The sequence below is a fragment of the Pan troglodytes genome, chromosome 19 (genome assembly GCF_028858775.2).
Source record: "Pan troglodytes isolate AG18354 chromosome 19, NHGRI_mPanTro3-v2.0_pri, whole genome shotgun sequence".
NCBI classification, from domain to species: domain Eukaryota; kingdom Metazoa; phylum Chordata; class Mammalia; order Primates; family Hominidae; genus Pan; species Pan troglodytes.
Window position 1 is genome coordinate 92612063 of NC_072417.2, and position 16270 is coordinate 92628332.

A 16270-nucleotide genomic window follows, 5' to 3' on the forward strand; every position below is an offset into this window, starting at 1 on the left:
CCTGGAGCTGATGCAGAGCCCAACTGAACCCTCAGGGCAGAACCAGGGCCCATTTCCTCTCTGGGCCAGAAACCACAGTGGCTTTCCTGCAGATCAGCGGGGTCCTTGTTCCTCTGACAGCCCTCTGCCCCCAGGCCCTGGGGCTCTCTGATCAGCAGGCAGAGAGTGTGCCCAGGACCAGCCAGGGGTGGGCCAGGGCCTCCGGCACACCCTCCTACCCCTTCTCAGTGGAGCCTCTAGAGACAGAAATAACCAAGGCACGGAAACCCACCAGGGCCACCCACCGTGGGCCCAGCCAGGCCACAGAGCTAATGAGCCACAAAGGCCCCTGCCCCCCAACCGGCTGTCAGAATTCAACAAATGTTGATTGAGAATGGACTACGAGCAGACAGCCATGCTAGGTGCTCTGGGAAGACATGGATCAGCTGCAGCCCCTGCCCGCGAAGCACTTGCAGCCCAATACGGGAGATGGAGCTGCAGACGCCCACCAGGATCTGTGATTTTTTGCTCTTCCTTCTCAGTGCTGATTACAGCTCCCAGAAAGTGCTATGGGAAGCAGGTGCTGACATCAGGCCCAGAGGGAGGCTTTGTGGATGCTTCTCATGTCCTCTGCGTGCCTGTCTACGTCAGTACGTCCCACTTGCTCACCGCCTTAGATACACCCAGTGATAACCTATGGCTTCGCTATGTTCCGTGTTGATAGAAGGATCCAAAACCTTCCCGTTGGCCTTCACCGTCTACTTAATGAGCCACGCCCCTCCTAGGACACTGCAAGAGAAATGCTGGGGTCACCCCTGGCCAAGGCCTCCCTCCTGCTGGCCACACGTAAGAAAGGACTTCACAAGGGAGACCTCCGTGGCTGCCACACACATTCACCCCAAATGCTTCCTGGAGAAAGCACCTGCCCTCACACTGCGAGCTCATGAGTTTGCCAAAAAGGAGATGCAGGAGCCTGAGATCACCTCCTGTCTTGCTGCTAAAATATCCCAGCCGTGGAAAAGCAAGGCTGGCCTCAAATTGGGGAATCTGGTCTTGCCAGCCCAGCTGTGCTCCAGGGACTCCGGTTTGCATTGGGAATGAGAGAGTGTTGGCCGGGTAAGATGGCAAGACAGACACAGTCCTCCTACAGACTTGTAGAAGGGCTTTCTGCCCGCCCCCACCCAGGGCAGAAAGAGGAGGCACAAGGGAAAACAACAAGAGCCCTGGCCAAGAATGAGCCCTCTGCCGTCGTCCTGTGTGTGGCCTTGTGGCCCAGCACCAGCGCTGGGGGGCACTTTGCCATGCCTGACAGGAGGAAGGGATGCCCTAGTGAGGTGGGAAACAGAGGGAGAGGTTGAGACCACCTTGGACAAGAAGGGCCAGGGAAGGCCTTTCTCACCTGTCACTACAGCTCGACACTTAGAAGGTACCGCCTGATTTCAGCCTCTGTATCCACGGTCACCTACTAAGTACCCCCCATAGGCAGGGGTTGGCTCCTGCCTTTCCCAGGAGGGAGGACAGACTCACCCTGTGGCCAGCAGGGAGCAGACACCCCCAAAAGTCACTGGGGCTGCAGGGCCCCCAAAGTGGAAATGACCTGCCACTCTGTCCATCCCATGGGGGAGAAACAATCAGACCCTAGGCAGGGGGCATTTAGGGCAAACAGCTGGCCCATAGCACGGACTCTCCTCTTTGCAGCTAATTTTTGGACTGCATGGGCCACATCTGGGCCCTGGGACTTCCCATGGAGCCGCGGCAGGTAGGAGGATGGAACCCCACAATCTGAAGAGCAGAGAGGAGCCTGATCAGAAGGAGTCTTGGCTTCTTTATTCCTCCTTGACCCACCCTCTTTCAACCATCCCTCACTAGCAATTCTCCCCAAAATCCTGCTGCAGAAATCTGCCTTCCAATAGCATTGCCTGGACACAAGCCACAGGAGCAGGAGCGCTGCCTGCTGGAGGGTGACCAACAGGTGCAGGGGCCTCAGGTGCCACTGCCTTTATACACGTGGCCAGTACAAAAGAGCACTCCAGGAGGAAGGTGGTGGCAATGCAGAGACGACCGTGCACTTGCACACATGCACACGCACACACATGCACACACACGCTCATGCACATGCACACACATACATGCACACATGTGCACACATACATGCACATGTGTGTGCACACACACATATGCACATGCGCACACACCCTCCTCGTTGTTAAGGACCTTAACTTAGAATGATGTATTCTCTGTTCTCCTGGCTATAATTATTTTAGCGTGGGAGACAAATTCTGTCTCCAGCATCTCCGAAGTGCAATGTTGGAAAATCACATCCCATGGTCCTGGAAGATCCCTACCTTCTCCAGCTCTTTTCCTCCACAGAGGAGCATAAACAGACCCTTCCAAGGGGTGAACCTTGGAGGCTTTAATTCCTCCTCCAAGAAGCTCCACGTAGAGCAACAGAGACGCAGTGACCGTGCAAGTAACCATGGCAACTCCAGGAAGTTTAAAAAAATAAGTTTTTGAGTTGTTGAGTTGTTATTTGGTGCTTAGTGGGTTGGACTCTTGCCTTCCGTTTTGAGATAACAAGGCCTCTGAATGGTGCTTTTAATGAGCTTTGTGGGTACCGTATGGAAGGCAGCCCGTGTACCCAGAATCTCATGACCTTTGAAGGGGGAAGCAAGTGTCTCATCTCAGTTCCACAGAGTCCCAGGCAGGTCTGTCCTCAGATTAGGTTGCTCCCTGTGGGATGACCTTGAGCCAGTGTGGCCCCTCCCCAACCTTCCACCCACCAACAGAAGTGAGAAGTGCTCCATGCCTCCCCCTCCCCAGGAGACCCAACATTTACAGGAACTCTTACAGTGCCCAGCTACTCTGCAATCCAGATCCACCAGGATCCCAAATATTCATCCCAAGACACCCACGGGGGCAAGTTTCCATGCACGCATCTCCTAAGTGGGGGAAGAGGGTCAGGCTACCCCTGCGAACATACTAATATGCTGGCCAGCACGCGTGTGTAGGTGCACAGGAGACCCATGCAACTCCACCCCCGCATGACACGACCCGACTGCCCACACTCGGAGATTCTCAGGGTCCCTTGAAGAGTCCAGCTGGCCTTGGTGGAGGCGAATGGGAGCCGCTGTCCTGGGGTCAGCCCTTCTCTGTGCAGGCCACAGCAGCAGGTGTTCTGTGCCAAAGGTCATCCTCGCGTGTGCCGATGGGGTGTGCATGTGCTCACACAGGCACAAAAGCACGCATGCTGCTATTCGTGCTGTGACCGTGAAGCCGCCGCAGCAGGCCACGTCCTGCGGCTCCCAAGGTCAGGCTGCCTTGACCACCCGCTGAGCACCTCCGACAGAACCATGGAGGAGCCGCAGCCCCCCAACAAGAGTTTGTTGCAGGTTGGTGCCGGGAGAGCTGAGGAGTGCTTGGGCCACAGCTGCAGAGGCAAAGGGCTGGGCTACCTGGCTGGGGAAAAAGGAATATTTTCTTAAAGGGAGAAAAATCCTAAATGGCCCTCGCAGTCTCTTGGCACTCATAATTGTAGTATCCAAGTTAATGAAAGGCCTGGCACATGGGCTGAGTCACAGCAAATGCCTGGCCCTGCACCTCACGTGCAGCAGCTCGTAGAAATCAGACGATGGCAGGCAGGGGGCCGGGGGGGCCCAGGAAATAAAGAGCGTTTCCAGGAATGGCAAGTCTCCCACGCGGGATCATATCATCAATTAGCCAGTGGGAGGGCCGAGGAGTGCTGGCATCTCGTTTCCACAAAGACAAAGTTTCCTTGAGGAAATTGCCAGAGTCTTCAAGGTACTGAAATAACACACAGAACAAATGAAGAAGGACGGCCGCAGGGCTTGGCGGATGCTCAGAAGCCCAGCTCCCGGCAGCCTTGCAGAGGGGCGTGTGTGTTTAAAGACACAAGTGGAGCCTGCGATGTCCAAGAGGCAAGCCCCAGTACCCATACATGACACACACATGTGCTCACACATGTACGACACACATATGCTCATGCACACACACAGGTACATGTGGGTACACACACCAATGCAGAAACACACTTGTGCACGTTCACATACATGCACACACATGCACACATACAGGATGCACATGCATGCCTGCGTGCACACTCTACCCACAGGCACATGCATGTACAATCTACACATGTGCACATGTGTGCACTGATATGCACGCACCTGTGCACACATACATGTGCACAAGCACATGTGTGCACACGCTCTGCTTGCAGGTGGGGGTCCACTATCCTGACTTCCAAACATTCAGGTTTGAGGCTCTTGCAGATGCCAGGTACCATGGAGACAAAACGCCCTCTAAACACATTATCCAGAATTTTCCCTTAATTCCCTACAGCACATGCCCCATTTGTGAGGAGACCCCCGGGGTCTTCAGGCTCTGACTCTGATGGAGCTCAGAGTATGTCAAACCCTTGAACAGTCCATTCAGGAACCTTCAAATCCACACCCCAGGGGGCTCCCACCTCGAAGGCCCAGGGAAGCAGTCTAGCTCAGCCGTCTAAGTGGAGGTGACTGATTTATTCTGACCATCCTGACTCTTCACGACACTGCTCTCCTCCAACCGTGCACGGCTTTAATTGTCCATCAAGCAGGGCAGGGAGGAACCGTAAATCTTTCCTCCCGCTGCTCCGAGCTGAGCCTGCTTGACCTGCAATTGCCAGCCCCTCGCCTGCGTGCAGCCTGGAGAAGTCCGCTGGCTCTGAAGGTGAAGGAGGGGAGTGAGGAAGGGGAACGCAGGAGAGGCAGAAGGGGTTCAGGAGGGGAACAGAGAGAGCCAGGCAGCAGGAGAAAGCATGCAGCCAACATGGCCATGCTCCCGCTGCTCCCGCCCCGGGGCCCCTGCGGAGGAATGAATGCCTCAGCCCGACTGCAGCCTCGAGGGGCCCCGGCTGGGGCGTCTACACACCTCGCCTCCCAGGCTCCTGCTCTCAAGCAGCGGGACCCTGATAAAGTGAGCCAGACCCTCAGGGAGTCTTGGCATTCCCTTGCCAGGCTATAAAACATCACAGCCCCAAAAGGAGCCCGCTGCGGGGGATACTGCTTCTCCATCCCGCATTCACGGTGTCTGCAACTGGACCCCAGCTAGGGGCACAGGATCCTCTCTTAGGGTGGGTGTCTCTGTGAGGGCAGGGACAGGCCAGGGGCCACATAGCCCCAGCTGTGGCCGGGAGAATAGAGCTGGTCCAGGAGGTTTAGCCACAAGCTCCAAAGCACGCCCCCTTCCCCTGCAGCAGACTTAATATTTTCTGTAATTTTAGTATATATTAATGCACTTCAAAGTGGTGAACATTATAGTTATGATTATTACCTAAAGACTTCCTTTATAGCCCTCATTTTCCAGTGCTCATTACTTTCTGAAAAATTATCCTTGGGGGCTGAAATTTTCCTAGTCTGGTCTTGTGAGTTTTCTTCTTAGGTTTTAAGCAAAACATATCCGGAAGGGGGAGAAATTACTTCTCCCAAAGTCAGTCTCCTTGGTGACTTCTGCCAAGGAAAGAACCCCATGGGAAGGGGGCGGGCTGTGTCTTTAGCATGTAGATACTGATACTGTTATCAGTGATCTGGCCTTAGTTGTGCCCGTCTGTTCTGGAGAGACGGCTCTATTTTAAAAGTCCAAGAGGCGGGGAGGTACCCATGCGACACTCATCTTGCATGCTGCAGCCTGGGCAAGTCAGGAAAGTGAATGCTGGTTATGGCAATGCTGCCGACGCACACACACAAGCAGACGTATTTTCCAACACAAAGTGCAGATCTGCAGAAAGTCTCCTGTCCGTGGCCCGGGGATGCCGATAGAGTTAAAAGCATGCAGATTCTAGGTGTATCCTTCTCAGCTGTCCTAGGATGAGATCTGCCAGTGAGAAAGAAAAATGTACCCGCTGGAAGACGGCCTTTAATCATCCTATAAAGTTGTCCCAGACAACGTCACAAGGCTTTAATGGTAAGGAAAAGGGTAACAGGCTCCCCCATCAAACACAGGCCATCGTCTACCTGCTCTCCCTCCTGCCCTCTGGCCATCAGCTGAAGGTTCCCAGCTGTCAAGATATCAAACAGACTTCTGGACGATAAAGCTCGACACAGCGTTGGCTGTCTGGGAGTGTTGATTATAATGTTACGCCAGTGGCAACAGTAATTCTCACCTTAAATTTCTTCTCTTTTCTGCTAAGATTCCAAAATACTTGAATAATGTACCCTTGGATAGCACCCCTGCGAGGAACACAATCAACCACTGTCGGTCTTCTCCCCAGCAGCTGGGGGCACGCAGCCAGGGAGGCCAGTGAACCACACGCCCCGTCCCAGGTCTATAAGGAGCCTGTGGAAGCAACCCCTCGGGTCTCTAGTTCCACTTCACCTGTCCCTGCCATGAGGCCCCCAGCTGTGCCTAATGGCATGACATCAATGATAGTCAATACTCTAGAAAGAATAAAAGCACACACTTTGTTTTTTTTTTTCTAATGGGCTTTGCAAAGCTGTGCTTCGGTTTTTCATGGGTTGAGAACTGAGATCCAAAAACATATCCACACGGAAGGCAGGGGTGAGCTGGAATCCCTCAGCCTGCGCGGTAAGCGATGTGGCAGCAAACTATAGGCTCAGAGGAGCCCGGGAAGGGCTGGGGGAGGGAGGCCATGATCCTGCTTCCTTTCCTCTCCCTCATGGGAAATCCAACTGGCATGGTCTGGAGCCTCATCTCTGATGATCCAATGCCACTCCCTTTGCAAAAGCAAGAGGACCTGCTGCAGTGCCCCTCTCTCCTTGAGCTACTCTTTTTTTTTTTTTTTTTTAGGGGGAGTCTTGCTCTGTTGCCCAGACTGGAGTGCAGCAGTATGATCTTGGCTCACTGCAACCTCCACCTCCCAGGTTCAAGTGATTCTCCTGCCTCAGCCTCCTGAATAGCTGGGATTATAGGTGTGCACCATCATACCCAGTGAATTTTTTGTACTTTTAGTATAGATGGGGTTTCACCATGTTGACCAGGCTGGTCTTGAGCTCCTGACCTCAGGTGATTCCCTGCCTCGGCCTCCCAAAGTGCTGGGATTACAGGCGTGAGACACCCTGCCCTGGCCTCCTTGTGGTACTCTTGACACCCCGCTGGCAGTGGAGGCATGGGGAGAGCACACCGGGCCCATTGAGGGGACACAGCACAGGCAGGAGCCCTGTTATCCCCTGGATGGCCTGACCAGGGTAACAACCGAGTCCACGGCCCCACAGACAGGACCTTACTTCTTTCTGCCTGGCTTCGGGGTGTTCCTAAGGACATGAGCTGCTGGGGGCTGCTCCAGGGAGCCCTTCCAGGCCGCCCAAGGGAGTGAGGGTCCCCTCAGACCCCAACCTCTCTATAGAGACATGCTAAGGGTTGTTTCCATCCTTGCATCTGCAAGTTTATCTTTTAAAGCGAGCTCTATTAAAGCAGCATCATAATTATACCCACAGGGAACAGTTTGGAATCCATTCCTTAACCCTGACCCTTCCTAACCCTAGCAACATGCTCGTTCCTCTACTAGGTGGATAGCCCCAGGGAAGGGTCCCGCTCACCACATCAGCGGCTTTACATAGATCGCCTGATCCACGCAGCAGTCCCTGCTTCTCAGCAGGGTAAACTGAGGTTCCAGAGCCTGCCCTGGGTGGCAAGGCTGGGAAGGGTGCACGCCCTCCCCAGCGGTATGCTGCAGGCAACCCTGCCACCATCAGAGGTCAGCTCTGGCCTCAGGCTGTCCCTGCACAGAGCCCGCCCAGCAGCCAGCAGGTGCAGGCCGAATCCACTCACCACAGCCACAGGTTGTGCGGCCGGCCCTGATGGGCTTTAAGAGCTCATGAAAGGCAACTGACATACCTCCTTGCTCAGAAGTCACTTCCATTTCAATGTGCATGTAACTGTGTGTGCCCACGGGCAAAGGGTGATTCTTGTAAGAATCAGCTGATGGGAGTGGGGAGCTGCCAAGATGTACAACCTCAGAACCTCCCATGAATAAGGAAACTAACTGAGTGAAGACTCAGCCACACCTCCAGGGTGAAGGGCAGGTGTCAACACCAAGTCATTAGGCTTTGCAGAGCCCATCAGGAGCCTGTGCACGGACCCAGTTTAAAGCATATTCTGGGTTTCCTTTTTTTGCTCGGATCTCAAGGTGACGGGTAATGTCGGGACATACCGGTGTGTGCGGCTCTCCCAGGTGATACATTAAAAAGTCATCCTCACACCTCGCTGCTGAAAACAAAAAGCTACAAAGCCCTTCTTGCCATTGCTTTTTAAAAAGTGGGGTGGGCTGGGGTGGGGTGGGGAAGAAGAGGTCACCAGCAGGTGCTTGATTCCAAGGTGCCCAGAAGCTCTTAGGAACAGACCCTGGAGCTTCAGCCAGCCCCCAGCCCTCAAAAGTTCCAGAAAAATAGGAGTCGTTTTTGATGTAATCCAGGAGAGAAACCTCTAATTTGCATTAAGAGTTTGGAGCTATGAAAGTTTAGTGAGAAATGATTTCTAAAGGTACCAGGGTGTTTGTACTTGCTTTAAATCTTTCTCCAAATTGTGGACCTTCCTAATACAAGGAAACCCTATGTGGCTCCAAAAGAGGTTCCCATTTTTCCATCAAAAATCTCATTGCTGAGGATAGCCTGCTCCTCCATGTTCTCATGACCGTTGCCTAAAAGCAAACGATCCGGAGACATGAGCCTGGCCCAGGAATCGGCATTTGCTTGGTGTCCAAGGATGTGAACTGCAGGATGAGAGCAAGGGCAGGAGAAGCACCTGGACTCCAGGGACACCATTCCTGCCATCTTCATCCCTGGGTCTCACCTGGTGTCATAGACAAGGAGACGTGGATGAGAAGGACTGCAGTCCATGGTGTTCGGGCTGCTCAAGGGCAGAACTCTGAATGTGCCCTTGGTTTGCGTGGCACACTGCCTCCACTACTGTATTGGTGGCCCTGCAGAAGAGAATCTGATCTGGAGGTCTGGGTTACCTTTGTTTGTTTGTTTTGATGGAGGGAGAATTTTGGAGCAAGACAAGATGCCTTGGCACACAGGATTCTCCTCTCTGGCACAAAAGATACATGTTATGATCTCAACTGGGCCCCCACACAAGGACTTGAAACTGTTCAGGGGCTGGCTGGTGGCAGCTCTCTATGCTCAGGCAGTTTCCTTGCCTGCAAATGGGATTATTTTCTAAAAGGGCTAAAATAGACATACCCGGCCACCTTCCTCGCCAGCTGGCTTCCACTCACAGCCCAGTGTTCAAGGAACGGTGGGCTCACCTCCCCAAATATGGAGCAGCCAGCCAAGCAGGGACCTGCGCATACAGAGCTGATGACCAGCGGTGGGTCCAGTAGGGAGACGGCCAGGTACAGAGCGGTTGCTCCGCCTAGGCCTCTGTTCTTCTGGAGTCTTGGGAGAAAGCTCTCAGCACAGCCGCTAACCAAAGCAATAAGCAAGTAAATTCCTGCTAAAAATACAGATATTCTTCCTCTTTCTTTTTTCTGCTGGGAATATGTTCTGAGCACAAATAATTAAACCTTAAAAGAAAACTTGCAGTAGCAAGTGCTTGGCTCTTGGTCCTAAGAGGATACCACGGAGGCTGAGGACCCCCAACTCAAGTTGACGCCAGCAAGTTACAACCCACCTCTCAGGTGGAACCCACGAGACCTGGCCCCAACCTACACGGAAGGAGTGGAGACGGATCCAAGGGAAGACTGATTTTCACTTCTAAAAAGCTTCCCCAAGCCGCAGCTTTCTCTACCCACAAGAGGAACACTCCCCACAGAGGAGAGCACCCCATCCCTTGTTCTTCTGCCCCCTTTCCCCTGACTGCAGAGCCTTCGATACCACAGTCTTGTCAATGTTTCGAGTGCAGTGAGTTGGCAGGGGCAGCAGCAGTGAGGAGGGAGAGGAGGGGCAAGGAGACCACCTCTAGCTGCTGGTCTGTCTAGAGACCAGGAAGAAACCAGAAGGACGCCTGGGCCTGACCAGAACAGTCAAGGCCCCCACGTGTCTTACAGGTAAGGGCCAGGATCAGAGGCCTGATGACACCAAGCTCCCTGCACCCATGAGGTGGCCTTTGCTTTGGGAGAAAACATACTTGTCCACTTAGCACTTGTAATTTCTGTAGGAGTCCTATCACACAGTGGAGCACATCCCTACGCCCCTAAATTAAAGATGGTGGATGGTCCTTTCCCAGGCCAAGAGGGGGACTCCCGTGGTACCTGGGCAAGACGCATCCAGAACGACTCCTTCCACCTAGACCCTGGCCACACTTTTCAAAATGCAACTGATAGAATGTGAGCTCGCCCCGAGCTACAAATAAACTAACAGACTTTATACTCTTTATTATTCCAGCCTCCCTCTAAGGCGTGTTTTGGTGTCAGTCTATGTGTTGGAGAAACTGTGATAGCAAACTAATTTACTAAGTGCATTGCACTTAAAAATGTCTATTTTATACACCAAATCAGTCTGTGTCACGTGGTATTTCTTGAAGGGAGGTGACTCGTCTGTCTGTGGGTCCCCAACCCAGAACAGGCCCAGCCGGGTATGCACAGCATATGTATGTGTGCAATGCTCCTTGCATGCCCGCCATGCAACTGTTAACCAAGAGCCGTCCTCAACCCTCACGGGTCACATAAGGAGGCAATCACACACTAAGCATCCGCGCCACTCAGAAAGCACAGGAGGAAAAAAGAGTCGGGGAGAGGAAGAGACAGACGGACAGGGAGACAGGGAGATAGACCCAGGACGTTATAGAGGACAGGGATGGCTCAGGGAGCAGCCTGCTTCAGAGAGGCAGCAGAAAGTAAGATGTTGAGGCTGCCTGAATGTTTCATGAGCCTGTGAAAATACCACGCTGCTTTATGAAAGAGCGTGGAGAGATGCTGCAGCTTATCAAAGGGTGGAGGTACAAACGGGATGTGTTTATAAAGCCGGTGCCTTGTGCCAGGAGCAGGGGCCTGTGGCAGGCAGGGATTTAGGGAATGGTAGGTTCCTGAGGAAACGGGTCTCTGTTGAAGGGGGAGAAAGTTTCAAGATGGCTTTTTCCCCTTCACTTGTTTAAAAATAAAAAATTCCTCACCAAATGTCAGCTGCGTGTCAGGTTCCATTTGTCTTTATAACAGAGTATCAAGCAGGAGTGTGGAAATAAATAAACACAGGGAGACAACCGACCAAAACTTGCAGGCTCTGGGCTGGGCTGGGCTAGAGGAGGGAAGCCCCACCCTGCAAGGGCTGAAGAATAATATTGCAGTTTCGCATTCAGCACTGTGGCTCTGGCCCACTGACATGTTTTCCTCTCTTTACTGCCCCCCACCCCCCACCACCACCACTCTGGCGCTTCTGGGAGGGATAGGAGCGTGACTTATGCATTCCTTCCTTCCGAATTGCACAGGCATCATGGGTCAGACCATCATCTGCGTATATGGGGGAGGGGGCAGATAAACCAAGCAGGGCCCCTGTCCTCAGCAGCAAGGCACCTCCAACTGCCACACATCGGTATGAAGGCGCCTTAGGCCAGGGCTGAATGTGGCTGGGAGAGAGCTGTCAAAGAAGGCTGCAGGGGAGAGGCAACAGGGCTGAACCAGCCAGGGAAGATGGCATTTTCTCTGGCCACTACAGTGCTTAGTTCATCCCTAGACACCAAAGAGCCCGATAATCTCTCCATTTCACCGATGCGCCATCAGCCACGCTCCAAGTTGAGTAAGTGACAGGCGCAGGACAGAAGGCCCACTCTGGAATGGTACCCAGGAGGCCTCCTTGCTGTAATTACCTCTTCGCAGGCCCTGGGCTTTTCTGGCTCTTGAATGAGCCTCGGGAGCCCTCCCCATGTCCTCAGCAGCCTGAGGGCGGCCGCCCGCAGCGCCTCCAGCGGCCCTGGGACCGTGTCAGAGGAGGGAGGGCGAGGAGGGCAGGCTGTGGAGGCCCCGGCCCTGTCCTTGGTGCTGGCGCCCGCTGAGTGCCTGCTGAGCCACTCAGAGGCAGGGGCCGCCCATGCCGCCACCTTCCCTCGACATCCGCCTCTGGTCCCTGCGGAAGGGCAGTGAATACTCCCAGCCCCGCTGTGGCTCCCAACCGAGGTCACTGGGTGCGGAGCATTTGCCGCAAAGGCCCATCCGAGTAAGGGGCGGAGCCTAGGGACTTCCCTGGACTCCTGGCTCCTCCTGGCACCCAGAGGCGACCCGAGGTCCCCGGGGTGGGCACGGGTCTCTCTAGGCCCCAGGCCCCTGAGGAAGGTGGATCAAAGCAATCACCCAGGTTCCCTTTTTTCTTTGGGGGGAGAAGGGTGGATAGCTGCTAGAAATGGACAACTCACCCCAGAAAACCCCAGCCGTGCAAGCGCAAACAGCCCAGCACCAGTGGCAACCCCTGCCGCACGCACGCAGCCACCTCGCCAGGCCCAGTCTGTCTCGGCTTGGGTGCGTCCCTTCAACCGTGCTTCTTGCTCCTTAACCCCTTCAGTGGTCCCCACGTCACCCGCTCTGTCTCCCTCCTGGGGACAGCCTTGCCCTCCCAGAAGCTGTCAGCCAGGAAATGAAGGGTTAAGCGTTGCTTCCAGGAGTGTGCGGTGAGCGGTGAGCGAGGCGCCCACGCAGGAAGGCCTCCAGTCCTGGGGGAGGGGCGGGGGGGCCAGCCTCGGTCCTCGGCCAAAGGGAGCTCCTCGTCCGCAGGAGGCGGAGAAGGAAGGCGCGCCGGGATGGTTCTAAGAAGGCTCCCCTCCTCCGCCCCCGCCATGCCGCCCCCACGCCCCCACCCCGCCGGCGCTCAGTGACCTGGGGCGCCCCTGCAAGAGGCCCATACCCGGCTTTCATCAGGCAGCGCCTTCTCGACAACTTTTCTCCCTCTCTCCCTTCACAATTTTCGCTCACCTGGAGGGTCTGGTTTTAATTAGTGTAATATCCCCGTGATCAACGCAGCCTAATTAAGACATCCGTCCCGAATCCGCGATGCACACTTAATGAGCAGGTTCTGCCGCAATGTTTATACTTTTTTTTTCCATTATGTTTTGCAGACCAGTAAAACCGAAGCCGGCTTCCGGCTGAAAGACCTCATTACGGGCGACCCCACTCCATTAGCCTCCTACCTGCTCCACGCTAAGTGCCCCGGGCGCCCGGGTGCATGCCCAAGGCGTCCCCGAGTCCAGCCTGCATTTGGAGCAGGAAATTAGCAACCTGGCCGCCCGAGAAGCGACTTCACCTCCAGCTGGGGCAGGAAGGGGGACTTAAACCCAGGGATGGATCCCTTGAGTCTCTGTCCTTAGCCTCCACCGCGGGGTGTCTCGCGCGTCGGGACTAGCGGCTCCGCGGGACTCCTTTTTAAAAGTGATCATTAAATAAATCAGGTACCTCGCCAAAGCTGGAACGGAAAGGGGAGGGGGAGGCAGCTCTGTTGTCCAGGAGTTCCTCCCCACCTCGCTGGGCCCCCGCCCCCACCAGTGGATTCCGGGAACATCCCACCCCCACCCTACGTGAGACCAGGGATCCCAGGGCCGCTTGGGGACCCGACAGGTTCCCAATGCCCCTCCACGCGGGGCGCCGCGTCTCGGTCCCCGCACCGACACTGCAGGGCTGCGCGCCAGGGGAGGCTCCGCGTCCGGGGGAGGGAGGCTGCGACCCCCAGCACCAAAATGACCACTGGCCTCGCGCCACCCCGAGACGCCACAGAAGACCACCTTCCCGAGGGTGCGAGCCCCAGACGCCCCGGGCGAGCCCCACCACCGCCCGGGGCCACCAGGGCAGAAAGTTTGGGCCAGGGACGTGCCCGGCTTCCCCAGCCCGGCCGCGCTGCTCGAGGCCCTGGGGGTGGCCGAGGCTTCAGAGAGGCAGCCTCTGCTCCCGCTCCAGCCTTCCTATCGCGCTTGGGGACTCGGCCCGGAGCGCCCCCAGCCCGCCCCCTGTAGGGCCCTGCGCGCCGCTCGCCCCTCGCTGCTCGGCCCCCGCGCACACCGCGGTGCTGCGGGCCCCGCTCCTATTTGGGGAGCTGTGGCAGCCCCTTCCTCCCCACAACTCCTTTGGGTCATCAACCTCTCAGCGACCCTCCTTTCAGAGGACCCCGGCAGGGCTCTCTCCGGGCCTGGGTGCCGCGACAGACGCACGTTGCACCACCGCCGGGTCGCCAGCCTCTCTCCCACCCGCGCGGGCTCCGGCTGCCTGCTCGGACGCGCCCCGCGGGGCCGGGATCTCCGCGCGCCTCTGCCTCCCCCCGCCGGGGAGTTCCCCGCGCCGGGCATTGTGCCGCCGCCGCCGCCGCCACAGCCACCACCACCGCCACCGCCACCGCCACTGCCACCGCCACGCAGCGCGCGGGACTCCCTGGCGTCTCCATGGAGCCCGACCCCCGGGCCTTCCCATTCACAAAATCGCCCCTCTGGCCCACGGCCGGACAGAGCGTCCAGACCCCAGCCCCGGAGGGACCCAGGGACCCCGACCCCGCGCAGGGACCCCTGACCCCGAGGGCGCCACCCCACCCCACGCGCCCTCGGGTCAGCCCCGGCCGCGCTCAGCAGCCCGCCTCCCACTGCGGGGTCCCATGCGCCCCTCCGCGGCCATGCCCCCCTCCCCCAGCTCAGCCCGATGGGAATGACCGCCGCAGAGCGAGGCGGGCGACGAGGCCAGGCTACTCACGGGCTCAGCGCTCCCCGCGGCAGGTGACTGGGGGCCGGCGGCCATGCCCCGGCTGCATCCCGGCCGCCGAGCGGGCAGCGGCGTCCTGGGGCCGCACAGGCAGCGGCGAGCCGGCGGCAAGGGGCGCGCGAGGCCGGGCTCGGGCGGCAGCTGTGGCAGCTGCTTCTCCTCCGACCACGCGAGCTGCTGGGGCCCGGCTGGGGCCGCTGTCCTAGGAGGTTCTGCTGGCTTCGGAGCAGCCCCGCGCTCGCTCTTCCCTCGCCTCCTCTCTCTCTCTCTCTCTCCTCCCTCCTCTCTCCGCCCTCCTTCTCTCTCTCTCTCTCTCTCTCTCTCTCTCTCTCTCTCTCTCTCTCTCTCTCTCTCTCGTTCCTCTGGCTCGTTCGGCTGGAGCGAGGCGGCAGCAGGAGCACGCGGCGGCGGCGCGGGCGGCGGTGGCAGCTCGGGCGGAGCGCGCAGCGCGCGGCATGGGAGGGGGCTCTGGCTGTCGCGCGGCCGGGGAGGGCGGCGGAGCGGGGAGAGCCATGACCGGGTGGGCTTCGGCGGTCAGCACCCTGCAGCCTTCAGCGCCAACTCCTCGGGGCAGGGGCACAGAAGAGGTGGGGTACACACGGAAGATCCCAGAACCCAGTGCTGCCCTGGTCCCTTCAAGGGCAGCCCCAAGCCCGCTGCCCCTCCCCACCTCCAAGGTATCTTGGGGGCGGATCAGCCCAGGTGACCCTTAACAGGAACCCTGCCCTTGTGCCTCGCTGTCCCTGGGGGCCATTTTTCTTTGCCAGGGATCCCCAGCAATGGGACGTGGTCACCAAGCATCAGGGACGAATGCCACCCCACCCCGCATGCCATGCCATGCCTTTGAGTTGCCCACACACTCCAAACCCCCTCACTAGGCCCGGGTGCCCTGACTTCCTGGAGGACCACTGGAAAGGAAGGGATCGGGCCCACTCCGTGCAGTTAGTCCAGATTGGCCAACCCAACCCATTTAAACATTTCCACCTGTGCCTGGCTGGAGAGGAAGGACTGTGGGCAGTCAGCTTAGGATTTCCCTAAAATCAAAAGATCAGGTAGCTCCTGTCCCCAGTCCCAGCCTCCCCCAGCATCTAGGGTAAGGGGCCTGGTGTGAGTTCTGGGAGGGTCTCTATCCTTGGTGCAGAGGGAGCAGGAGAGCAGAGGCTGAGGACACAGTGGAGTGGGGACCCTCTGGAAAGGCAGGAGAGATCTATTGCTGGGGTCGGCCCACCACTGGCACACAACACCAGAAGTGGGCAAGAAGGTCTGGACGGTCCCAAACAGGTTTAGGCAGGAGGCTGAGTAATCATTTCCAAAACAAAAGACATTCTGGTGCAGCAATCAGGCTGGAGAAACGAGCCTGCACCATCGAAGGACATTTCCAAATTACACACAAACAGATCCAAACCCGTCCCCGTGTCACTTTTGTTCCTGAAGGCTGCTCCTGGAACAATTAGCCTCCTCCTCGCACCTGACTGTCCTGCTTTTCTGTGTGAGGTGAAAAGCACATCATGGAATCTGGGGTTTGGTAGCGGCCTGGAAGACCCAGAGGCCAGGAAGGGAGGAGTATGGATTTGGAGCTTCTCGGTAGTAGGGGCTCTGGGCTGCTGGCTGCCCCCCCCTGCAGGGCAGCAAAGACGGTGGCCAAGACGGTGGCCAAGGCAGTGGCCGCTGCCC

At 57.0% G+C, this 16270-nt stretch overlaps 1 protein-coding gene across 14 annotated transcripts in view; it reads right to left on the reverse strand.

Moving 5' to 3' along the window:
* RBFOX3 (RNA binding fox-1 homolog 3) overlaps positions 1 to 14984 on the reverse strand; it is a 526282-nt gene extending 511298 nt beyond the window's left edge. For 2 of the 14 annotated variants that reach the window (XM_063799978.1, XM_063799981.1), the window contains exon 1: positions 14588 to 14978. The gene's annotated coding sequence lies outside the window, so the exon portion shown is untranslated. Of the gene's footprint in view, positions 1 to 12832; positions 13197 to 14587 lie in introns of those variants that run through there. The other 12 variants (XM_063799974.1, XM_063799973.1, XM_063799968.1 and 9 more) reach the window with 12 other exon arrangements.
* Positions 14985 to 16270: the final 1286 nt, after the last annotated feature.